Here is a 26,554-nt window from a genome sequence, read left to right on the forward strand (position 1 = left end):
TGTGATGAGAACCATGGAAAAGTCTACATGTCTAGTGAGGGAAGGCAAATGTCAGCTGTAGACTGTAACTGGTTTTGTATTCCGAGCTGACAACGAGCTGAGAAGGAAGGGCCTAACCTGAAGAAAACGGGTTGAGTGGACTCGATATCTGTTTTTCTTTTCCAGTGGTTTTCTTTGGGAGCTCCGGACCCATGTGGAAAGCAACCTTTCGGTAAGTTTAACGGAGGTGATGTCTGGGCTTTTTCTTCAAAGGAAATACGTTGCTGAGACGCTCTTGATTTGGTGCTTTCCCGGCACGAGGAGTAGAACATCAGAAACGCGAGATACCCTGTTTGATCTCTTCTTTTGTCTCCAGGAAAGGGCATAAATTAAGCCATTTCAATGCCCCGCGAGTCCGAAACACTCTCCTGGAAGTGAGAGAGAGCAACTGTAAGTCATCCTGATGGGAACCAGAGGAAGACGATATTTAGCTGTCCATTCACCAAAGGGAGTGGGGTGGGTTTGGGTCCACTTGCAAAGAACTGGTGCCCTTATGGCATCTGTTTCTCCTTCCCCTTCATTTCAGTAAATTGTGAATCCCTCCCCACCTCCGGGAAGTAGATAGCAAAAGCTTCCTCCTCATAACCCTCGAAGCCCACCCATCTCAGCACTTAATAACCCTATGGCAGGACCTTTTCCCTCTAGCAAATCTAAATCACCATGATGCAGGTTAATGCTATTTCCTCTCTTCTCTCTAGTGAGGAGGAAGGACAGCTGTTTATCATCTTCTCGAGAGTAGAATGGAACACACCTGAACAGACAGGCGTCAAATCACCCTGGGACTTTCATCATTTCAGGCAAAATAGCATTGTCATGTCAGTGGTTCTCAAATTGGTTCTCTGACCAGTGGCATCTGCATCTGCTGGGAACCTGTAGGCATGTAACATTCTCAGGCCCAACCCCAGATCTGCTTACTCAGAAACTCCAAGCTCGGGTCCACCAACTGGGCATCTTCATTCTCCCTCAAGTTTGAGAACTACTAAAATGGTAGATATGTTGACCAGATGTAGACAATTATTGCTAATAATAATAATTCAGCAATTCATAATCCTATATAATAAAGAGGTAATTTGCTAATTAACTCTCATGCCCTCACAAGATGGCTGTCTACAACCAGGCCAGCAGGGGGATTAGTGAGAGACAACCAAACAACTGAACAGCAGGCTGTGTTGGGTGACCACACCAGCAAGGCTAGGGGCTGTGAGGGGTGATTAGGCTGGCAGGGAGGGGGCGCAGTTAGGAGTAACTAGGCAGGCAGACAGGTGAGCGATTAGGAGCCAGCAGTCCAGAATTGTGAGAAGGATATTCTACTGATAAACTGGCAGTTGGACATCCCCTGAGGGGTCTCAGATTAGAGAGGGTTCAGGCTGGGCTGAGCGGACCCCACCAACTGTGCACAAATTTTGTGCACCGGACCTCCAATGGTCTTATAAAGTTTGTGTGTATGTCGGTGTATAATCATTTGTATGTTTATGTATTTATGAGAAGCCTGGTGCATAAAATTTATGCACAGGGGTGGGGATAACCCTCATCCTGGCCTATGCCCTTTCATAATCTGGGACCCCTCGGGTAGAGTCCCTAGGCCTGGCAGGCTATCAGGGCCTATCAGGGCTTTCCTTCTCCTGGCTGCCAGCAGCTGGCCCTGCCCCTGCTGCTGTCACTGCTTGCCAACTGTGTGGCGCTGCACTCCCCTTTCCCATCACTGGTCCTCTCCCTCTGCAGGTGACAGGCATGGGGTACAATTGCATGGCTGTCCTGGGCCTCCCTCTGTGGGGTGATTGTGGGGCGAGGGCGGCGCCCCCCAACCAATTGCACTGTGCCCGCCTTGGCTGCCCTGGTACTAGTGCATGTCATAGTGTGGTTGTCTAGATGGATGGTCGTTCTGCTTCTTGGTTATTTGGTCGATTTTCATATTATGCTTTTATTATTATAGATTGACATGAGACTTGTTGGCCAGCATTTGTTCACAGATTTCTGTGTAATTGAAATCTAACAGATGTAAATGAAGGTGCCCTCTGTCCTGGCACAGATGTTTAGAACTGACAGTTTGTGCCCACCTGGGTTTATGTAATATGTGTTCAAGTTATAAATATATGAGAAAATATAGATGAGAAAACAGGAAATAATGAGAAAGCCCTCCAAACATACAAGATTATAAACTTTTTTTTATGTGTTTCCTCTCAGACTTTTTTATTTCCTAGGCAAAAGAGATGTGTTCTCCCAAGTGTGTATTTGGCCTTCAACCAGAATCTTTAACCTAAGACTAAGTGATGAATGTCAACAAGACAACACATGCGAGCATGTGCACACATCCACACACACACACACACACACACACACACACACACACACATACACACGCACACGCACACACAGTCATTTTAATACTTGCATGGCCAAATGCCTATTGATTTTACAGAAAACTGAAGTTCCATTAGGCAATGAAAAAGTTGTGAGATAAACCTCAATGTCCTCACATGTGTGTGGTCAGGACCTCACTGCTCTGCACCAGCTTTGTAAAAGTTTGCAAACCAGGTATAGCTGGGCTTCCATCTCATTATGGGGCCCTACACTTTGGGGGAGCTCCTCTTAGGTGTTCTTTGGGCTTCAATGTAAACATGATTGGGGAAACTCTTCTTAGCAAGTACTAATATAGGGTGCATTCCACACACAGTCCCCCTATTCTTAAGGAATGTATTTTGAAAGTTTGATCAATTTATATTTGATTCACTGGCATTTTCTCCCTGATAGGTTGTTACTGCAAACATGTATTTTTAGAAAGACTGCACGGACTCAGGACTAGTTTATATCCTTGAGATGTGGTGGAACGAACTAGAGAGTAAGAGACTCGCACCCTTGGCTTTGGCTCCAGAATCACACAATTGGAGCAAGTGTAAGGATTTCAGTTGTAGAAAGATCCGTAGGGAGGAGTTATGGCCTGAGGAACATTTTAAGTTTCTCCCAAACATTTTAAACGCCATGCTGCAGGACTTGTGCCATTTGTAGCATCCTTATTTTTGAACCTTATCCTTACAGCAACTTCCAAGGCACCTTGATCAACAAAATGATAAGCTGCCATTGCACCACCAACGCTCTATCTCTTCCTCCAACTCTCATTAAAGTTGAGCTACATTAAAGGCCTTGCTCTTTGTTTTTCACTCATGTTTGGCATTGGGGTGTTTGGCTATTCTAACATGAGAAGAAGGCCTTGACATGTTACCCAAAGCCCTTAGTTAGAGTCTTGCTTATTCAGTTGTATTGCTCAGTCCACAGAACCACCATGCTTAGGGAAGCTGAGCAAACATGTCCATATTGGAACACAGAGACAGCAAGGTTGTGGAGCTTGTTCACCTGGGTGGACATTCGCCATCTCGGAAACTTTGGGCAAGGCTGTGTCTGCCCAGGTCACTGCTGGATTACAGGGCCTGGCCCAGGTAGTGATTCGGTAAATACTTGCTGAAAAGGTGAATGAAGAAAAATATTTTCATGACTATTTCAATGGGGCAACCAGGAATGCTGGTTTAAATGTCAGCTGGAAGGGTATAGAAGGAAGCTTGTAAAAAAAAACAAAAAAAAACACACCTTAACAAAATCATTTTCCAGGCACATGGCCTTATTTAAAAAAAAAAAAAGAAAAAAGAAAAAGAAAAACTCCTAAAAATATTTGTTTTGGGATCTCAACTCAGGTTGTTAAGATGTTCCAAAAATATGGCATTTATTTGCTGAAGTCCAAGTTTTAAAAATAAATATTTGCCAAGGTACATGTAACCTAAATATCTGACGGCTTATTTAACAAAATAACTTGCCTAGAATAATCAAAAGTTCTCAAAGAACTATTGGTTATGACTAAGGTAGGCTATTAAAACTTGAAACATATCATATTCTAAATTCTTGAACTCTTAAAGATATATTTTTCATATATTTCACATATTTTTTGCTTTGCATATTATTCCCTATTTTGAGTGGGGGGAAAAAATCTTCTCTCACCATTTTATTTTCTCCCATGCTGTCACTTTAAGATATAATGTGTTTTCATTATTGTTGTTGTTGAATAGAGTAGAAGAAAGATCTTATTTTCAAACTAATTTGGAAAGATGTAAATTTAAAAAAAATCAAATGTTTCTATAGCAGACAGTGCTGTATTGCACAAGTATTAACTCAATATTCAGATGGGATGGATATGGCCATTAATCTAATTTGCATGGGGAAACTGAGGCACAGAAAGGTTTAAAAATGTTTGCAAGGTGACACAGGGAGAGAACAGAAGAGCTGGGATTCAAACGCGTATAGTTAGGCTCTTTCCCATGAGCTCTACTGTAATCCCAGCTCCTCTGGGATTCTTGCTCTATTAGTTCACCCAAGGTCATTGCCTCCAACCTTGGGGTTGGGTTGAGGAGGTTCATGTTGGATGATTATGGATTAGAAGCTGCAGGAACTGCCCCCATTTTCTATTTTACTCATCTTAAAGTGCTGAGCTTAAAAACCTGACATTTGTAAAGAATAATCATTTCTGAATTGGAAGGGAGGGTTGTTCTATTATTGAAGTGGGAATTTTGTAGGAATAAATGAATTTACTGAGGAAAATGTGATGGTTTGTATCTGAATGACTATTTTATTTTCTTAAATAGAGGTTAGCACCTCAAAGGGACAGTGGCCATGCAAGCTTGAACTGAAAGTAGGATGTTTACATGCATCTCCCTCTTCTCATTTCACTCTTTTTCTTCACACAACCATGTAGAAAGCAAATCTGCCAGAAAGAAAAATGGAAAAGTGATGCTATTAAATACAGCACAGGTGCTATTTTCATAGGTGCTCATGTGTTGGGAAGTGTTAGTTTTCCTGTTTTTTATATTCTCTATGAAGCTTTATTGCCGTTTTTCTGAGCTACACACACAGCAACAGAGTCTAAGATTATGAAGGAAAGAGATTTTATTCACTTCTCTTAATTTAGGGAGGAGGATGTTCTGAAAAGAGGGATAGAGTCTATTAGATCAGAATCTATCTTAACTGAGTACTCAATTGAATGAAATTTTTGAAGTGAAGGAGTACAGCTTTCTGATGTTATTTATTTTTTTATGGCAAATCTTGTTCAACTTTCTTATAGAAAAATAGGGGGGGAAAGGCCCTCGCTGGTTTGGCTCAGTCAGTGTCAGCATAGGGACTGAAAGGTTCTGGTTTGATTCCAGTCAAGGGCACATGCTCCAGGTTGTGGGCTCAATCCCAAGTAAGGGGTGAGCAGGAGGCAACCAATCAATGATTTTCATCACTGATGTTTCTGTTTCTCCCTCTCTGAAATCAATAAAAATATGTTTAGAAAAAAAGAAAATAGGAAATAAGGTAACTACTATGGTTTTAGCTTCTCTAAGAATAGAATTGAATTTAGCAGCTGTCCAAAAAATATCACCTCAAGAAACATCTACCAATTTTATTTTCCGATAACATCAGCAAGGAAAGAGATCACAAGTAAAATGTTGAAATCATACCTTTTTTTCAGAGGAAGTAAGGTTTTATGGCATTCAACTCTCAGACTTCAACACTTTGCAAATTAAGGAAGCAAAATGGGGCTTTTCAACACTAGTCAATTGATAAAGTCTTGATCCTTATTATGTAAAGAACATAAGCAAATAATAATTTAAAAAAATTACCAACTGCTGATTCTTTTGTTACATATTAGCAAATATTATTTCACAGTTTCAAACCAGTCAGGAGTTAATTTTGCTTCCTTCTCTTACCTTAGTAAAAATGTTCTAAGTGTGTGTGTAAAATTTCCATATCCTTTTAGCTTCTGACAAGAGTTGACAAATATTGCAAAGAAACAGTTAACTCTTTCCATGAAAACTTAGGGCAATACTATTTGTACACACAATAACCTGCAAGGTTAAGTGAAGGTGATTATTCCCTCTGCTATTATCTTTATATTTTCCCCTTCACTCTTAAAAATTGTGTTGATAAAGAATAAAAATGCCTAGACCAGACACAGCACGATCTGGGACCACATCACCTGGATTTTCCACTTGATAATGTTCCGTTGAAGAATCGTGCACAGGGTCAGCCGATTGCTCAAGTTAACGGGAGTGTGGAGGAGTAGGTGGTCAGGAATGAGGAATATGGGGGTTGGGGGAGTGGAGAGCAGTACAAAAAGAGACCACAGGGTTCTACCCTACACTGCTGGTGTTTTCAGATTAAGATGGGGGATTAAGGAATTTTACTCAGCAATTTGAGATGCTTTGTTAGGGACTGAGGAGATTTGAGCTGCTTTGTTCTCAAACCACATGTTAGTGAAAAAGCAAACAGGCACTTAATCCTGACAGACAGCAGAACTTGACATCAATTTGCCCCTTGGGAGGTGACCAGGAGTTCTCTGTGACGGGCTAAAATGGCCAGCCCTTGTTTTCCGGGAGCCTAATGCCAACATTCCATCCTGACCTGCATTGCTCAGCAGTGTGGCCATAACTTAGACAGCTGGACAGACCAAGAGTTTCTAGATATACGAAACCTGTACATTTTAAAATAAGAACAACAACAAAAATCTTTTAAGTGAAACCAACTTACAAGGTGCCAGATATTTAAACATATTTCAAACAGGTCTAATATTTTGGTCAGTCAGTTTCAAAACGAAATATAGAAAAGCTAAGTTCTTTCCTTTGGAAAATAATGGATAGTTTCCCCTCACAGTAAAGTCACAGGGCAACATATCAATTTTGTAGCCTATACATGGTTATGAAATAAACATCAATTCTTATGTAGATCTTTAAGGTCATGTTTTTCAAGGTCATGTCCTTCCAAATCACTGATGTAGGACAAAAGCAAACAAAATGAATAGAAATAAATTAATGGCTTTGTGAATTAGATTTGATACATTAGTAAATGTATGTGTGCAGTTTTATACTCTGGCATATAATTTGAAACTGTGGTGGAAGGGCGAATTTTGCCATCTTGAGTTTGGGCCATTGACCAAAAGTGCACTTTTTAGTAAGCTATTGATCTACTAAAATTTGGCATGCATACAGAAACCATTTAAAATCAGAATTGAAGCAGAATATGTACAAAGTATGTTTCAAAACAAGTATTATTATGTTTAAAAAGGGTTTTTAGTTAATATTTATCAGGGGTGGGGAACCTTTTTTCTGCCAAGGGCCATTTGGATATTTATGACATAATTCACAGGCCGTGCAAAATTATCAACTTAAAAATTAGACTGCTATATTTGGTCAAACATTTAATTAAATCACCCCTACTGCCTTACCAAAGCCAGACAAAATGATTTTGCAGGTCTTCCATGGCCCAAGGGCTGGACTTTCCCCACCCCTGATTTAGATGATTAATAATCCTTGTACTCTGGTAGGATGTAAAAATCTGTTACATCTTAATAATTAAAAAACAAGTTTAGTCACCAGTTCACCTGAAGATATTTTTACCACTGATTTTTAGAGAGAGAGTGGAAGGAAGAGAGGAAGAGAGAGGGGAACATTAATGTAAGATGCATTAATTGGTTGCCTCCTGCATGTCCCCCAACTGGGGCTGAGGATCAAATCTACAATCCAATTACTTGCCCTTGACTGGGAATTGAACCTGGACCCTTTGATGGTTCTTTGAGGGCCTCCACTCTAACCACTGGCCAGGGCTACACACACAACTTTGAGCCCAACCACATCTTTGCTCCTTCAGTTTCTGCCCTCCCCCCCAAATATAAAATCAGGAAACCTACTTCCTCATTAACTAACTACTAACTACTAAACCTATCTCTACACTTAATATCATAGGTGATTTTTATCCATAGGCTGTGAATTCCACATTTTCATCTTAAACAACCATAGAGTTATTATTCAAATACTCATTCTTTCAGGATTGGTGAGACCTTTTTTTATGTTTAAATAGCAGCAAACTCATTTTCAAATGACCATGAACCCATGATCATAAAGCATCTTGCCGAAGAAAATTAGCATCACTTCAGCTTAAAGAGAGATGATTGTTTTCAGTTTTAAAGCTTTACTTTGAAGGAATCATACCTTTGCACGGGCCAATGGAATCAACACATAAAGCTGTTTGCATGTTTGGTTGCCAATTCTAAAGACCAGAGACCATTTCCAGTATTTTTATGTCCTTAATTACTTATTACAAACGCCAGTGGAAGAGAGATCTGAGACACAAAATACTTCAAAGAGACACACGTTCATTCATTTCATTCAAAACAGTCTTTGCTGGCCTAGAGATGGCCTTTGAGTTGTCTTGTTGCTCTGTTTTTATGAAGGTTCACCAAGCGTATTGTAAGGATCAAATACAGAGTGCCCTGAAATCAGAAACACAGTATTCATTCATTTAACTCTGGTACAGTAGAGCAAATTCAGGGTGACTCAAGGGACACAATGTCTTGTAAAACATATGTACTTAATATAAGGGTCATAAAACTTATTAAATTAAAAGCCAGGTTAAAAATAGGAAGAAAATTTATGCTGCTGTCTAAAATAGCAATGCTTTCCCTTTGGCCTTTCCTTTCGAAGTAATATGGATTCTGGTCAGGAGGAACAAAAAAGCCAACTTATGAAATCTTCATTTTTTTTTGGGGGGGGAGGCACATACAAATCTCTTTTAACTGCATCATGCATTTTAATGGGCAAGGGGTATGGCTAAAAAAAAAACAGAGGAAGAAGAGCTGATGTTAGACTCAAAAGTGCATTTGTGTGTAGGTTTCCAGGTGGCCATGCTCTTGAGCCTGAACAATAAACCCAATTAGTGTGAGCTCATGTCCAGGAAGAACAGTTTAAGGAATACAGGTAAACAGAAATAATATTTTTTTTAAAATAGTTAATTTGGCTATGGAACAGCAGTACAGTGAAAAGAGGTAATGGAATATAGACAATCCATTTCCTTTTTAAAAAAATATTTTTATTGATTTCAGAGAGGAAAGGAGAGGGTGAAATTGAAACATCAATGATGAAAGAAAATAATTAATCAGCTGCCTCCTGCACACCCCTCACTGGGAATCAAGCCCACAACCCAGGCATATGCCCTTGACCAGAATCAAACCTGGGACCCTCCAGTCCACAGGCCAACACTCTATCCACTAAGCCAAACTGGCTAGGGCAATCCATTTCCTTTTGGACTGCCTGGGGGTGGTTCTGCTTTCCTGACTGCATCCTGAACAAAACTTTCTATCTTTGTTCAAGCAAAGACTGGGTTGTACAAAATCTACGGGAACCTGAAAACTTGAAGTCAAGGTTGACCTCCTATTTGTGCCTCACTCTGCTGCCTTTGGGCCTCGCTGGGACAGAAAATGACACATTACCCTGAGGAACACCTTTAAGGATTTGGGCTTGAGGGTGCCTTCAATCTTTTAAGCACTTGTATCCCTTTTCAATCCACAGGGCTCAAAACTATATTGCTCAATGTTTGTCCTCAATTTGATCGCCATTTTCCTAGTTGGTGCTCCTATGTGCAGCACCTTAGGAATTTGAAACCAAAATAAATATCAGTTTCTCTCTACGGTATTCACAAGGAGATCTGCTGGAAATTTTATCTTTACACAGGAATCTTGAGAAGGAGCCTTGCTGGTCATTTATCTGTTTGCTCTTAGATGCACTCTCACCCCTCCCTGGCTATTTCCTATTCTAGGGGGCTTAACCCTGCAGAAGTACATTGCCATCTACATTCCACAGATCTCTGCAAAGGGAGATGGCGAGTAGAGAGGTGGGGAGAGGCTGGGATAACCCGTCCCCACAACCCCCAGCCTGCTTTGGAGCTCTTCTCCTCTGAGGTCAAAGAACCGGCCCCCTTCCATGGAGGGATGGCCATGGCTTCCTACCATTGCCAAGTTCTTGGATGTTCTCCCCTTGGCCTTTCTGTTCTTTCACACCATTGTAACTAGTTCCCTAGTTTCTATCTCTCTGTTGAACAGCCTGGTTTGGTGGTGATTCTGTTTTCATGATAGGAGTCTGCCTAGTAGAGCACCCAACTATTTTTTTCACTTACAGGTGATTGATTCAAAAGTAAGAGATCCTGTTTGAAGTCTTTTTTTTGGGGGGGGGGGGAAAGCAGGAAGGTTTATTTTTCTGTTGGCTGGTGGGTAAGCTGCTGGGTCACAGTGGTTACTTTTGCAACTGGCACTCTCTTTGGTAGAAATGGGACAAACAGGTTGGAAGGCAAACTAAGGAAGTCACAACCATCCAAGGACCTTAGAGGATGGATATTTCAGAGGCACAAGAGAAGGCACATCAAAGGGGCCATGTGGACATGCTGTTAACCTTGGCTAACTCCCCTGAGCTGGTGAGCACTGAATACGGAGGCTTCTTATGGACCTTGGACTGTTTTTCTTTGTCCTTGAAGTCTTTTTTTTTTTTTTTTTAAATTTTGCCAGTAACTATCTGGCTAGTATAAAAATAGCCTCATCTGAATTAAGATGAGCAGTACACATATGCACACTCAGAGGTCCCACGCCTTTCAATCAATAGAGGAATTGACAAAATCCTCTAGGGACCTATCTCCCTTCCTCTTCTAGACTTGGTCACATTCTCCAAAAAAATCTAAACATCGGTTTCCATGATAAAACTTCATAGGCTGCTGTCTGGAATGAGTTTGCCCAGAAGAGTTCTAACGACTGGGGAAGAAAAAAAAAAAATACCCAAACTCCAAACCAAACACTTTGCCTTTCAAAATATCATTTTGAAGGTTGACATTTGCAAGGACCTTGGGAATGTAGCATGTGGGGACTTTCATCCTGTTTTCCCAGTGACAGCTGGGCCCGGTCCAAACGGCTCTGCTGCGGACATTGTCATTGGGTGGCATGCGTGGAACTGGAGGGGAACATTATTTTTTGCTTTCAGCCTCACCGCCTTCGGGCATCCATTCACCGTGTAAGGAGCTCACACTGATCTGAGCCACATTTTCATCAGGCTCTTGGTAAGGCTTGAAACGCTGGAAAACGCAATGCTCATTTTTTTTTTTTTGAAGTCTTTCTTCTGAACCCACTAATTTTATGAAATTTAAGTACATTGTTCATTGTGTAATTACAGATGAAATATTAGAGAAGTGGACTAATTATACACAATGCACTCAAGCCCAATTAAACTAGCATCTGTGGTGAATGTAAGAGTATTCTCTTTCACTGACAAGAAGTACTTTCTGAACAACAGAGAATAAAATCATTAAATTGGATATGCTGCAGAGATTATAAATATCCTATTAGCATATAAAATGAGGATTAACCTTACTTAATCACTGCATGCCAGATCATCAAAAGTCATATTTAACCCCTGTAATGTTGCTGTATCATTCTGCAAAATAATATTAAAGACCCTCTCTTAATGAACATCTCCGACTAGATGCTACTCCTGTGTACTAAATTCAACTGCTGGAGAGACTCAAGTATTTCCTTAACTGCGTAATAGAATAGCAAACACACCTTCACTCATTCACTGTGATATCATGGCTGATTCAAACTTAGGTCATCCTACGTCATGCCATTATGTTGGGAAGGAGCACCTCCATGGCTGGGCGAACTAGCCTGCTTCAAACTAAGCCACATGTACAGTCCATTTCAGCCAGTGCCACAAGCGATCTTTTTATTTTTAATTTTTATTTTTTTATATATGTTTTATTGATTTTTTTTACAGAGATAAAGAGAGAGGGATAGAGAGTTAGAAACATTGATGAGAGAGAATCATCGATCAGCTGCCTCTTGTACACCCACCACTGAGGATGTGCCTGCAACCAAGGTACATGCCCTTGACCGGAATCGAACCCAGGACTCTTCAGTCAGCAGGCCCGACGCTCTATCCACTGAGCCAAACTGGTTTTGGCACAAGTGACCTTTTGAAAATGCAAATTACATGACTGCACACACCCAGGGTGTGTTCCCAATGCAAGTGTATGTGCCTGGGACCTAGTGGCACCCTCTCTCAGGTATTCATTGGCAGAAGACGAATGCAGGGATATTTGTTTTCATCCGGGTCACAGGCTGCTCCATTTGAAGATACTCATGACCCCGGTGTTTGTGATCAATACCCAGGTCTGGCCAGAGCAACCTCTGTAGTCCAGCAGGAACAGGGGTTATCCCAATGCCGGTTAGAGCTGATGAGACATGCTGGCTATGTACAGGAACGAGAACTCTGAGACAGCAAAGCTGAAGGCAGCGAGTTTATGCATCGCTTTCATGGGTTGTGGCCTTTCATGGAAGGGCAGAAGCCAGTGGACAGGGATGGGAGCTTACTGAGCAGCTTTGTCAGGATAGAGGGAGGGAGAGAGCTGAAATCAATCTTGTTTCCTCTTCCTTTCCTTTCTGTTTCCTTCTCGCCTTCCTTCCTCCCCTTCTTCCTCCCTTTCCTCCTTCCCTCTGTCCTTTTTCCCTTCCTTCCAAAGAGTTTGTGTTTGCATTTCTTCCAAGGTGTAAGCCTGTTTTCTTTTCATTCTTGTGAAAAATCTTAATGGAAATATAAACAAATTTATAAATATTGAGAGTGACTGTGACTATTACAACTGGATACTTTATGTGCCTAAAGAGGTGCATTTATTTTTTTAAAAAGTCAACATGTGTACTTTTCTTTTTTTTTTTTAGCAGAGCCCTTTTCTTACTTTGCCTAGTTATTCTTACCTGAGAAAACAAGTCCAGTCCACACTGCCGTGAAAACTCAGGTGGAATTTGAAAGAAACTGAGAGTAAACTGCAGTGACGGGTCGGAAGGAGGCAGCGCCTCGGTATACCCGGCCCCGGCCCAGGGGCCAGGACGGAATCCAGGGAGAAAGAAAAGGTCTGTGAGGGAAGCTGAAACGTGAACAGAACACATGCAGCGCATGAACTAATGCAAATCATTTCACAACGCAAAGCAAACAAGATGTGTGTGCAGGAGAAGCTGTAGGAACGCCTTCTGCGTCCTTGGACCGAAGCTCGCTAAGCCAAAGAGCTTTGCTTTCGGTTCAAGGCCATGCACCCGGTCTGTGTTTCTCCAGGTTCCTGGCCGCTTAGCCCATATCCATCTAGAAAGCCTTCCACAGCTCCTTTAGGTGGCAGAGAGGGCGATACGAGGTGAACACGGCGTTAATAACAGCTCTCTTTGCCTTTTTGAACTGCCAGACAATTAAGAGTTTCAGCTCTTATTTTCGTTCTCCCATGGCCCGATTGAAAGGTACTTTGCCTTTCAGGAGCCATTTTTACAATTCATTGCAAGGGCTGCGTCAGTTAAAGGAAATCCTAGGCCTTCAACTATTTTCCATAAGATGGGAATGTACTACTGTGACAAAATCACTTTAAGTAGATATGTTGTTGTTGTTGTTGTTGTTGTTGTTCTTCTTCTTCTTCTTCTTCTTCTTCTTCTTCTTCTTCTTCTTCTTCTTCTTCTTCTTCTTCTTCTTCTTCTTTTTTTACACCCCACAGCAATTTAGCCCGACCTCAGAATCGTTACATTACGGGTAAATGGTTTGGTTGTGACACGGGATCATTTTGGCTTGCTGAAAATCAGTAGGCATTATCTCAAAGGAAAAACAAAAACAAAAAAACAAAGTCTTTATTGAGATGATCAAAAGGAACATGAAGGCAAAAATCTGACTTTCCCTGAAACAGGACTGGGGACCAGGCCTCGCGTATCCTGATTGTAATTCATTGCTGATTTCCAGGCCCCATGATAGAGTTCTCCCACACCAGACGGAGGACTTTGTGAAATTGTAAATGAGTGTGACTTCAAGCACTCTGCGGAAATATATGCTCCCCCGATAGCCCATACATTATTTCTGCTTAGTTATGGTGGCTCACATTTCCCGTAACTATCAGAGAGAACTTAATTCAACTCACACCACATCGCTTTAAAATTGTGCAGTTCTCTTAATCAACCTTTGTATCAGCCACAAATGTGCACTCTGACCTAATTTGAAAATGTCTCAAAGTGCTGACTCAAACTGTTCGTGAATAAAGGCCGGTCATTACCATTATGACACTAATGTGATGCAAAATAAAATGGAGTTGCATCAGCTGAACATTAGTTTGCAAAAATATTAGTGATTGAAGCCATTTTCGGTTCATATATTATTTACACATATATGTGCATATATTTATTTTGCTTTTTGGAGACAGCCTCACAACACATCTGTAAGTGCGGAGGAAGGTGGTCGCATTTTTAACATTGACAAAGCAGCCAGATTAAAAATACATCATATGTATAAGACGACCTCCCTTTGTAAGATGAAGACATAGTCTTGCTGAATGCTTATTAGGTTTTTCGTTCACAGATAAGCAACAACATATGAAAATTATTACCTTTCCCTGCACTTTGGTGCCAGATTCCAAGATTTCCAATAGTCCTGGAACTATTTACTTCTTACGACTTTGTATTGCCCACGAATTCTCTGTCGCTTGTCTTTGGAAAGAGCAAGGATTTGAAATTTATTTCTTTTATGGGCCCTCTTTCCCGTTCTTTCACTTGCCCCAAAGTTGTTATTTTATTTTTTTTAATTGAAATGGTTTTTAATGAACATTGGCCATTACTTTTACTTTGAACAATAGAAAGTAGAATATAAGACTAGAAATTATTAAGTTTTATTTTCAGTAATAATAGTTTATGGAATATGACTTAAGTTATCTTTTTCTTATATAGTTTAAATGGTTTTGGAGAAAAAAATATGTGTGTCTACATAATATCTATACATCCTAGAGCTAGTATTGGTTTTAACCTGTAAACTAATAATTAATCATTGAAAACAAGTCACCATGAATCTTTCTAATATAAAAAAAAATTGTCCCAATGGTCAATCAGAAATTTTACCCAGCATCTCATTTTGTGTCTCTTGAAGTCTAGAAATCTGAATGTTAAATTTATACATTAGCAAGCAAATACTTCTGATTTTATTTATTGAATGGTGACAATAAGCCAAGCACATATATAAATACACAGGAGATAGGTTGTTCTTTAAATTTTCCAAGGACAAAAAGTTTTGGCTATCAACAGTGAGAGAAAATACACATGCATAATCTTCATAAAATAGCACTCTACCTGACCAGTAGAAAATACGGCCAAATTAAAAATGCTGGCAAGTTTGCAAGCTTAGTTCATTCCTTTTTTTTTTTTTTTTTAAGGAAAACAAGTAAAAACCCTAAAGCAAGATGTGTAGAAATTTGCTCCCATGTGATGATGACCTGCGTAGTTTAGTCCATTTTACATTATGTAATATGTGGCTTGGACTGGTTTTATGACCTATGTTTTATTTCCACATTAAGCTAATCCAGATTTTAAATAAGTAAGTTTGAAAAATTTCAGAGCGGACTTGCCAAAACCAACATTCGGGAGCACGGGGGCTCGGAGCATGTGTGCGCAGGCACGCTTTCTATGTACCTACAGAAGAGGGTCGCCTCTCTCTCTTTCTCTCTCTCCCCCCCCCCCCCCGCCCCCCAGCTAAAATACAATTGTTCTTTTTCAGTTTCAGGGAGATAGGTACGTGGGTGTGATTGCTGCAAATGGGTTGCCAGCTTCTTAACAGCTCATCATTCTTAAGCGATAGCAGTGTCGCAGCTCCCTTTTGAGAAAAGTCTTTCCTGCGGAGCTTACTTTGTCCACGCCAGGACAAATTGTGTGCTAAGTTGGAGTAATTCTGAGACCGGAGGCACCTCCAGGACTGTCCTTGGGATAAGGACAAGGAGCTGGCATTCCTCTTGGGAGATGAGGAGAGGATGCCCCCTGCCCTCTTCCTGGGAGATTTACTGTGCCCTCCCCCCTGGCCACGACTGATGATCTGTATCTGTAAGTTGTTGAATTTTGAAGCAAATACTAAATATAATCAATATATACAAATAAAAAAAGAGAGAGGAAAAAATGCAATGAAAATTTATGACCTTAACATTCCATCAGGGTCAAGCAATTTATCAAATTCTCTCACTCTCTGGTTTCAATTACACAGCCATCGTGGAAGGAACTTATTTTAGCAGGTTCATTTGCCTCAGTGGGGAATACAGGACTTTGGCCTAATGCTTCACCTTTAGTGCAGGCCATTTGAGCCTTAGAACAAATACCAATCATCACTCTTTGGGAAAAAAGAATCTGCATCGGCGTGGCCTATTGGAATGGGGTTTCTGTCAAGGTAAACGGTTGTCGGCAATGACTGTGGTAGAGTGGCGATAAATCCCATTTTATTGCTGAAAAATTCCAGCTTCTCTCCATGCCTGACAGCTCCCCACATTCTCATACCCATTTGGGCAATTTCTGCGCTATGTCCATCTGGTTCTCATTACCTCTCAACCTGCCTGCGTCTGATCCAGGAAAAAAGTGCGGGTCAGAAACAGGGGAAAAGGATGGGGGTGATGGACAAAACAGAAAGCAGGGTGGGGGGTGGCACTTGGGGGTCAAGGTAGAGGTGAAGGAACCACAAGAAAGTGGGAATCTCCGCTCGGGCTCCGGCCAGTTGCTGGAAGGGGCCATTGAGATTCATTACAGAGGGACAATGACAAAGCCAGGGCCAGGAGGCCAGAGGAACCTGTATCTTTCAGTGCAGACCTTTAAAAGGCACCTGCTTTCAGGTGGAGGAGAGAGTGAGAATGTGGGAGGGATGAGTGGATGGGGCAGATTACTGGACGCAGAGAAGAGACAGTCCAGGCCACTCCTCCTGTGAAGGGCACTGAAGCAGAGGGCAGAGAGGGGACTTGGTCTAGAAGAACAAGTGCAGCATCGAGCATCATCACGCTTGGAGCCCCATTCACACAGCTAACATGCTTCTGAATAGGGGGCTGCAGTGCTGCTGGAGATACTATTTTGGCTCAAGAATATTGTTTTTTGAAGAAGAAAACTCCTCGAGGGCCTCCAACAGCAGTCCAACCTCCGTTCATTTCTCCAAGAGGATTAACCTTTAAAGATGAACTTGCCCTAATCAGCACAGTTAGAACAGGTTCATTCATGGAGTGACAGGCAGGACTAGCACTGAGTAACCTGGACGTTCATAATCTTACATGTGATCATTTTTTAGAATCGCCGTGGATTTATATGCTTTCAGAAAGTTGACCTCATTCTCTGAGGCTGAAATCCTTTGGATCATAATTGCTACTGACCTAAAATTACCCGTAGTCAAAAAAAAAAAAAAAAAAAATTACCCCTAGTCACCATAAGATATCTCTCAGAGAATAAACAAACAAACAAACAAACAAGTAATCATCTGATAACAGATATAAACAACAAGCCCCCTGAAATACTAACCTGAATTAGACTAGGATGGAACTGTATAACCATATGACATTTACTTATTATTGTTGTTGTGATGGAGTCATAGCTAATACTAAAAATAAGATGACAGGAGGTATATTAAGTGTACATGATGAAGATCTGAGAATGTTTAACACAAAAAAATTAGAATCAGATGAATGGTTAGAAGGGTGGTAGTTATTTTGCCACCTGTGCTGAAGGCAAATTTTGTATGCAAATGCCTCCCAGCCAGGTAGGTCATGTATTTGTAAGGATGCTGGAGAACTGTGGCACAGCTCTGACTTGCAGGCAGAATCTTTTATGCTAGCTATGAGTGGACTGACACGATGTCTCAGCACCTTCTGGATCCCAGGGTGCAGAGTGCATGTCAGGTCCTCAAAATTCTCTTTTTGACAGTGAGACCCCCAAGTGCGCCAGCAAATCTGTGTTTTTTTGTTTGTTTGTTTGTTTGTTTTGTTTTGTTTTATTGGTTGAATTCTAATATAAAGATTATGTTCAGAGTAAGTTGCTGAACTGGACTTTGTAGACAAGAAATTCTGGCTTTCAGTATTTAAGATTTAATTTCTAAGTCTTCAGCCCATGTGTGCTCAAAATACATTCTATAAAAGGAACCCGAAACTCCACATGGGACATTCACATAGAGAAAGAGATTGTTTTATAAAATGTATATGATTTGGACTCAAGTAAATTACAGATGATAGACAAGTGGAAGTTTGTTATTTGACAACTCTGCAATGAATTATGTTGGTCAATAAATGCAATTCTAAAACAGAGCTCTCATGTGTTCATATTAAAAGGCACAAACCCTTTGCCTACTATCGCATATCCATTAACGTGGCCATAATGTGGCATCTTTAATTTGGAAAGTAATTTCAGATTCTTAGCAAAAAAAAAAAAAAAAAAAAAAAGAATCTTGCTTGAACTTTACTTTTTTTTCCGGGCTGAACATATATCAGAGGTATGTGATCATTGAAAATTCTAAAGGATATTTGTTTCCTTTACAAGCATAGCAGAAAATTAATGGCATGGGGGAGGGTGAAGTGACAACTTAACTTGATGCTTGATAGCTGTTTACTTCTAAATGTGTGCCCAGATTTCAGTGTCCTGTAAAAGAAAGGGAAAATAAAGAAACCAAAGCAATTCAGATGGCTTTTTAGGGAACTTAAGACACATGGAAGAAAGTGCTTAGAAGGCGATTGAAATATTTACAAAACAAATCATTTACATTTAACTTTTGTATATGTAAAACTGAGAGTGCCCACAAAGAGACAGAATCAACTTGAGCTATAAGAAATATTTTGGCATCAAAATGGTTAATAGTATTATAGCTTCAAAAGAGCCTATTGGCTCACCCTCAAGGATGCCCTGCAGTTGTTGTTAAAGTCATCAGATGAAGCTAGCCTTCTCAGCTAGCCTTTAGATTTGTCTGCTAACAGTAAAAATACTATAATAAATCGGTAACATATGTTGCCAGGCTAGGAAAAGTGATATAAATAAAAAGCCTAGGAGACCCACACCAAGGACAATATGAAAAGAATTTAACTTTCAATCTAGTCGTTGGCTAATTACCATGTGAAAAGTAATTTGAAAGTGTGACTGTTATTTGCTTATGTTCTTCCTCATCTTTCTTTCTTTTTTCTTTTTTTTTTCTTTTTTTTTTTTTTTCTCTCTCTCTCTTCAGATTGCATTCTTACCCAAATACTCTTCGCGATTGCCTGTTTTGCGGCTTTTGGGGTAAGTCCCAGTTTTCCACAACCTTAAGGGGGTGGGGGGGAATGCATAACATGAAAGACGCCAAAAAGACTTATGTGTCCTGATGTGCGGGTTTTGTGAAATATACGTGGGTTTGTTGGGGGGGGGGGTGCGGGGGGGGGCGGTAATGGAATAAAGAGCAGGGGTTTGTTTCTGCGAAGATCAAGAGTGTGGGAACGTGTGCATTGCAAACGAGGTTCCTCCCCATCAGGAAAGCCACTTCTGGAATGGAAATGACAAAGCTTGGAACACACACAATCAATTATTTTCACTAGCATTTAAAATACAGAAAACAAAATCTGCTTGGGGAATTGACTGAATATTTTATTTAACTTTTTTTTTATTGAGGCATCCTTTGAAAAATGGCGTAATATAAATAGTTTTACAAAGCAACAATATAATCAATCTCCAAACTGGAATATAAATCAGGGATTTCATTAACTGCTGGTAGCCAATTTAAATTGTACTCTTGTCCATAATGTCTATCTATCTATGTATGTCCAAGTTATATTAAAAACCTTTAAATGGCTTTGTAATATCAGCTACATCTAGCTATTAGAATAATTAATGGTACTGTTTTAAAAATCAATACATGCATTCTTGATAAATTCATATCCAGTTAATGGTGTAATTTAAATAAAAAATTAATGTAATAAAAGACATACAGAAACGGGCAGGAAATCTTTAAAGGTTAAGAGACAAATTTGTCTAAATTCATTTTTTTAACCTGTTTTGAAAAAGTTTATACTTAAAGCCAGCTGAGATTTACCTTGTTTCTGTAAAACAAATATTGCCACGTCCACTGGTATCTATTATTGATAGTATTGAATTTGTAAGATATTTTCCTTTTCTGAGCTGCTAAGTTTTAATTACATGCTTGCGATACCCTGAGATATTTTATTAGCATCGCACTCTTGCAATTTCTGAATATTCCTTAGAAAAAAGAAAACAGAACAAACTAAAAATCTCAAACCAGTCATTTATTTTTAACACATGAATGAAATGCAAGTGTTTTTTGTTTGTTTGTTTTTTGTTTTTTTAAATCTCTAAATGCACTCTTTTGCAAATCTCCACAGATATATACAAATTTTATTTAAGGGGGAAAAGGACTGATTAGTTCAATAAATTTGCATGTGTAAGAACCCAGCGTTTTTTTTTTTACTGCTTTCACTGAACGAACATCCCAGGAATTTTAGAAAGAAAAATGCATTGAAGACTCCACGTTGTATTTTAACGCTGCACACGGGTGGAAAAAAACCTTCTACTAAAGGACCTGGGTATTATTCTAATTTTAAAAATACATACCAAAGGCATATGAAGGAATAACAAGATTTAGCAAAAAACAACCGAGCGTGGAATGTGCTCACTACAATCTTCAGTCTTTCCAAATAAAAATTTCACTGGGCTTACAGAGTAAGCATTTTACGGAAAACACCTTTCAGAATTACGCAGACCAGCCTGCCCTGCCATTCTCCATGACATGGTGCAGAAATGTGACTTAAATCCAGAGAGCTTTTTCTGACATTTTTCTTAACAGGGTTGAGCCTTCTTTAGAGCAGCAAAGGAGACGTGTGCAGTTTCCTTTGACACTGATGGGTGTTTCAAAATGTTACACGAGAGAGGGAGAGAGAAAGGGAAGATTTGCTGCCAGTCACTTCATCAATAGAGCTACTTGAGCAATTACTATTTGTTAAAAGTTTACATTTCCAATGAAGCTACATGTTAAAGCAGCCTCATCCTTTCCCGGAGAGCTGTTGGAAAGGGGGGGGGGGGGGGGAAGAAAATGAACCTTCCTGATTGCATGGTAAAGTGCTCTCGAGCACTGCAACCATTTAAAACGTATTGTGCTGTGAGACAAAACCTACAGCAAAACCACTCCTAAGAGGCTTCATTTAGGTTTTATAGGAGGGACATAAAAAAAGACCAGGTTACAGCAACACGCTGAAATATGGGGTACCTTTTAAATATCTTCATTTAAAACAAAAAAAAAGTATGTTTATTTTCCCTCCTGGGATCCCTAACGTGTGTCTCCACAGGGAAAGCAAGGGCGTGCTGCATTCTTAAAAAATTATCTGTTCGAGGGATCACATTCCAAGACAGGACTGAGCATTTTTATTACTCAGATAACCTCTTAATTATGTCACTGCCTTCCACTTGTTAATCAGGGACATTCAACATGGTGAACCGGAGTGCGGTTGCCTTTAAGGAGACTCCGTTATCATGAAGAATTAGAAACCCATTTTATCCCCATCACCACATTACCGCATGTATGATTTTTAGCGCCGCTGAAAACTGATTTACTGGCTCGAAACACAAAACACCTAAGAAAAGGTCTAGATGCGTATAATGATGTTAACTACTTCAAACTGTGCAGCTCATGAAAAGCTTGAAGGGATAGATAATTTTGCTTTTCCTGTCTCTCTCCCCTCCTGCCTTCCTACTGGAACCAATTTGAGGTTTCTCCTGCAGCCGCCACCAGCATCTGCGATGCGGGCCGTTGCAGAGAGCAAGGTGTAAGTGGAGCAAATGAAATCATGTTTCACTGTTGCTTTATCAGCCCTCCTAGGTGGTTTCCTTGCCAGCCAACCTGCGCTGTTAAGACCCATAAAATTATGCAATAGTGACTTCTTTGGAGGTTCTCTAATCAGATAATGGCCGGGTGTGAGGAGGGAAGGGCCCAAGGCAGTGTGGCTGGCACTTAACACTGGACTTGGTCATTGCTTGTCTGGGAGAGACCAATAAACAGCTGATTACTCTCCCGTAAGGAGCTGATATTTTACATTTATCCTACTTATTTTTTTTCTCTCTCTCTCTTCTTTTCAGCTTCGTATAACGGCGAGTGTTTGTCAAGAAGATCTACGAGGGATAACCTCCCAAGCCCCTTAAAAATAAGAATCTTCCTAGCATGAAATGATGCCTTTGGTGCGATGGTGAGAGTGATTTTGGTTTTGACAGGAGCCAAGGTTTGACGACTGCAAAGTCCGTTTAATTCAGATGTGGACACGCCGGGACACCACGCCCCCCTCCCCTGTTCCCTTCTCCCCTCCAGGACAGGCTCACAGGCTGCGACCGAGGGATTTTAAAATGCAAATATTTATAGTGGCGCTCTGGCACTGACAGAGTCATTTTGCTTCCTCTGTTTGTCTGTGATAATTGATGCTTCATACCTGGAACTGCGTTTCGTTTATCTCGTCACACGTGAAGATACTACACAAATAAACTATGCTTTATAGGGAGGAACTGGCCATTTGAAATAATAACCCCAAATGTGACCCCAAATCTGCATTAGAGATGCAGATTCAGATTCCTACTTTTAAATAAACCTTCATGGCAACCTGGGAAATAATGTATATTTTTGAAGGCATATTGAATTTGAATGCCTGCCTGGGTCAAAAAACAAAACAAAAAACAACAACCCACAACAAAAACATATACACATACACAAAAACAAAAAAAACACACACAAGAGGGATAAAAAGAAGGCAGGAGAGAAATACTTTGCATGTGCTTTAACCTAGTGTATTCAACAACATAGTTAGACATCTTGTTACAATTTTATTGACTTTTTTTTTTATATCTGAATGTAATTTTAATAGCAAATAGCAAATCGCAACACAGCAAGTCCTCCAGAGTGTCTTTCTTTCCCTGGGATCCTCGCCTTGGTATGAGCAGAGGTCTGTCGGAACTGCCCCCCGGGTCTCGCCACCTCTTGCAAAGCCAGGCAGTTCTCGAGCCAAACAAACAAAGGGGGTGTAAGCGATTTCATTTATTTTGATAATCCTCCTCCTGCACAGGGGCATTTGCTGTCTTTGTCAGAGTGAATGACAACAATTTGGCCAACTCTCTCTGAGCCGCACTCAACAGTGACAGGCAAATTATCAGAGGCCCTGCACTTCTTATTATCAGAGGCGAAGCCATCAGGGGACGCACCGAGGATACCTCTCCCTTGTCACTATTTGTCAGTGGGACAAGGGCCACCGCTATGGGTAGCTGACAGGTAATTTCAACAATAACAATTACTCCTATTACCGGTGTCATAAACAATTCGCCCGAGGCATGACAATAGCAAAGCTTTATAATCCAATGCCATATAAATAAATGCCAGCAGGTAACAAGTAATTTAGCTCCAATCAAGCTCTCGCCCCGGAATTAGTATGGTTATGGCAAGAAAATGGAAAAATTGAAAAAAAAAAATTCAATATGTTAATGAATTAAGAGAGGTTCAAGGGGCTCCACCAGAGGGGTGGAACAACAGAAACCAAAAATTATGACGGTGTCATATCTGGTGCCACCCCGGGGCCCCCAGAGCAGTGTAATTACTTCAGGCAAAGGAGGGGCGGCGGGCGGGAGGGCGGCTGCCTGAGACGTCAGAGCTGGGAAAACAGTGACATGGCCTTTCAAATCCGCCTCTCTCCAATTTCTGAGGGATATCAGTAGAAATATGAGAATGTGTATGTCACATATCCTTTCCCTGGCTTCCCTCCCCTCCCCCTCTCCACCTCCGCAACCTGAAATATTTCATAGGAAACAGAGGCACGCGTATCCAAGGAACATTTCCAGCTGTTTAAGGAAAAAGCATCAGCACCTGCTTCCTGGACGTGAAGTCTCATCCTAAAACCATTTTAATAAGCCCGTTTTTTATCTGCAAGGCAGGTAAAGCCGAAAATCTCTCTCTGCTCTCCAGCTGCCCCTCACTCCCCCCCCATACACACACACACACACACACACACACACACACACACACACACAAACATTTGGGAAGTGGACTTGAGGAGACAGCCCAGTCTTCCTCCGGAGAACTTCCTGATCAGACGAAGTTGCAATTTCAGGATTTGTCTAGGGAGACAATGTGCATCACGGTGACAGCAGTAAAAGAATTTGAAGATCTCTAATTAGGAGAACTGCAGAGCAATTAACGCGTGTCAGATTTCACTTCATCAAGTGCCACTCTCATTTTCCCTGTAAAAATTAATGGATTTTTTCCTCCTTTTGGTGTGTGTGTCTCTGTGTGTGTGTGTGTGTGTGTGTGTGTCCCCTTAAGGCAATGTTGATTCAAATCTGCTCAAGATGCAGCGTTGCACAGCTAAGCATCTCCTTGATTACAATCCGCCACACTTCTAACTGCGCTCATTCTCACTGCCACGGATACTTTGTCAACAGTCAAATTACACCATGCTGATAACAATGCATAATGGTGCTCCTGCTGGAAGCCCCTGGCAGGAGATGGGCTTCATAATCTCTGATTTTTCTTTTTGCTTTCCCCCCCACTATTCTAAAGGAAGTTGGTTTGACCAGGTCACTAGTCAGGCGTTAATTTCTTTTTTTTGAGATTAATTTTTTAATTTCAAGCAGAGGAATGAAAGGATGGCATATAAAAATACCTCTTTGGGCGGGGGGGGGGGGGGGGGGGGGGGTTGTGATCAAAGGAAGAATGAGGAATGGAGGATATCTGTGGCCAAAGTTTTGCTTAAACACTTTGTTCAGAGACATTTTCAAGAGCACTATTCTTGGTTAAATACCAGGTTGTTGTTGTTTTTTTTTCTTCCTTTTTCCTTCTTTTTTACTTATGGCCTATAAACATTGGAAGCCTCTCTTGAACAGACAGTATTTAGATTGTGAGAGAAGTTTGTTTAACTGCCATATTTGCCAGAATCCTCAAAACATCACAGAACCCAGAAGATAAATGACCTTTTTTTTTTTTAAGGTCAGGATTGTATAATCCAGATAAATGTTGATTCATTTTAACTATTTTTTATCCTCGTGGCTTGCTGCAGATCCATGAGCCGGGGTCCTCAGCCCATGTGGGCTGTATTCCTCACTGAAAAATGAAAGAAATGCAGTGATTAGGAGATGATTTCATGTTCAGTCTTTTTTAGGTTATTCACTTTTTACTTTATTTTTTATTTTATTACTAAAACCTGATCAGATCTGGAACAAAACCCGGGATACTGAGCAAAATGCTAAATGTCTTTCTTTGTAGATTCTTCAGGGAGTGGAGAGCATTCGCACGGGTTGACACACAGGTCTCTCATCATGTGAGTATATTTCTGTCTGATGTTTTCTCTCATCGTATTTATTCAGTAAAAGACCTAAATTCATGGGTTATAGGCTTCATCTTTTAAATGCATAGGTTGAGTCCAGCTTTTCATTCACTGGAGACGAACTCAAAAATTGAAAACTTGACACTTTGAGGTTTGTCATTCCCAATATTCGACATCTCTTCCTTCTCTGATGGCCCCACCCTGGTTTTTAAGTGCCTTATTTCAGACAAAAGAAAGTGAAATCCCCCTTTCAACTAGCAAATATTAGATTCTCTCAAAACCGATTGCGGGCTCACTGGAAGTTTTGCAATGAAACTCACAGGAATTGAATTATTTTCATTCCCCCAAACATCAGTCTTTGAACTCGGTAAATATAAGGGCCCTGGGTTTAGAGTTCTGTGTGGCTTGTTTACAAACAAAGGTGTCATGATAAAAGCCACGCCCTGAACTCCGTGAAAAACAAAATCCTGGAACTGCCTCACGTGGAAACCTCACCAAAGGATTGTAAAAGGGGAATTTTGAAGGGAGGAAACTCGATTATATAATGCAATCTAGCAGTAATCAATTTTACCTTCCATATCTTGCTTTTGTTTTCCGAATGCTAAATAAACAATACATAATGCATCCCTCATCAGCCAAACCATGGAGGCTCTGTGCTCAAATAACAGGAAACATATTCAATTTTCCTAACAGAAGACAGTTCATTAAGCCGTGCCACATCAAATAAAACTTTAATTTCTCCAGCATCAGAGTCGCAATGAAAGCAATTGAAGAAGATGAGCCATATGGTACTTCTATCAGCAAACACATATTGCTCATTCCCCCAAAGTTTTCTAATTCTGCTCCCCAGACCTGTGTAATATAGATAATGTGCTCCGAGAGCAGCAACCATGAGCTATCTAGTGTACACTTCTAATACTGTATTTAATGGGAAATAATGAATCATAAAAGCCGAGAGAAGACGGCTTTTGCTAACCTAAATCTCAGCTGTAATTTCATTGTTCTGTGCCTAAGATGCTGTTTGCCCTTTTCAAACAACAGCAGTTGAGCATAATTATGCGGCTTCAAACCTGGGCTTGAAAAAGCAACCCTGATATAACCAAGTTTCTATTAACTCCTGAAATCCTGAATGTAATGATTCGCCGTTGCAGACCCTGCGATAAACTGAGCATGTGCCGTTTTAAAGCCCTTTTCTCCTTCCTCCCTTTGGCCAGGCTGCTCCATGCATTTATGTTCCCCCTCTCCCCCCCCCCCCCACCCCCGCCCTGGCTGCACCCCCCTCCCTTACCCCGCTATGCAACAGGAGTGGCATGGTTAAAAATGAGATTTTCTTGTTATTAGCAAATTTGACATTTGCCTGATGAAATGCACATAAAATGTGAAAGCTGCACAGTATTCAGGAGAAATGTCTCCACTTCGATCCACGCCAGCAAGATGAAATAATTTAGGTAAAGGAAACGGGGAGATCCGCTGCCCCTCTCCTGCAGACGGCTCGGATGGGCTTATAAATGAAAGAGCCCAATATTGCTGAGCGTTCAGAGCGATAGCATGTTGA

The sequence above is a fragment of the Pipistrellus kuhlii genome, unplaced genomic scaffold (assembly GCF_014108245.1).
Source record: "Pipistrellus kuhlii isolate mPipKuh1 unplaced genomic scaffold, mPipKuh1.p scaffold_m20_p_13, whole genome shotgun sequence".
Classification (NCBI taxonomy): domain Eukaryota; kingdom Metazoa; phylum Chordata; class Mammalia; order Chiroptera; family Vespertilionidae; genus Pipistrellus; species Pipistrellus kuhlii.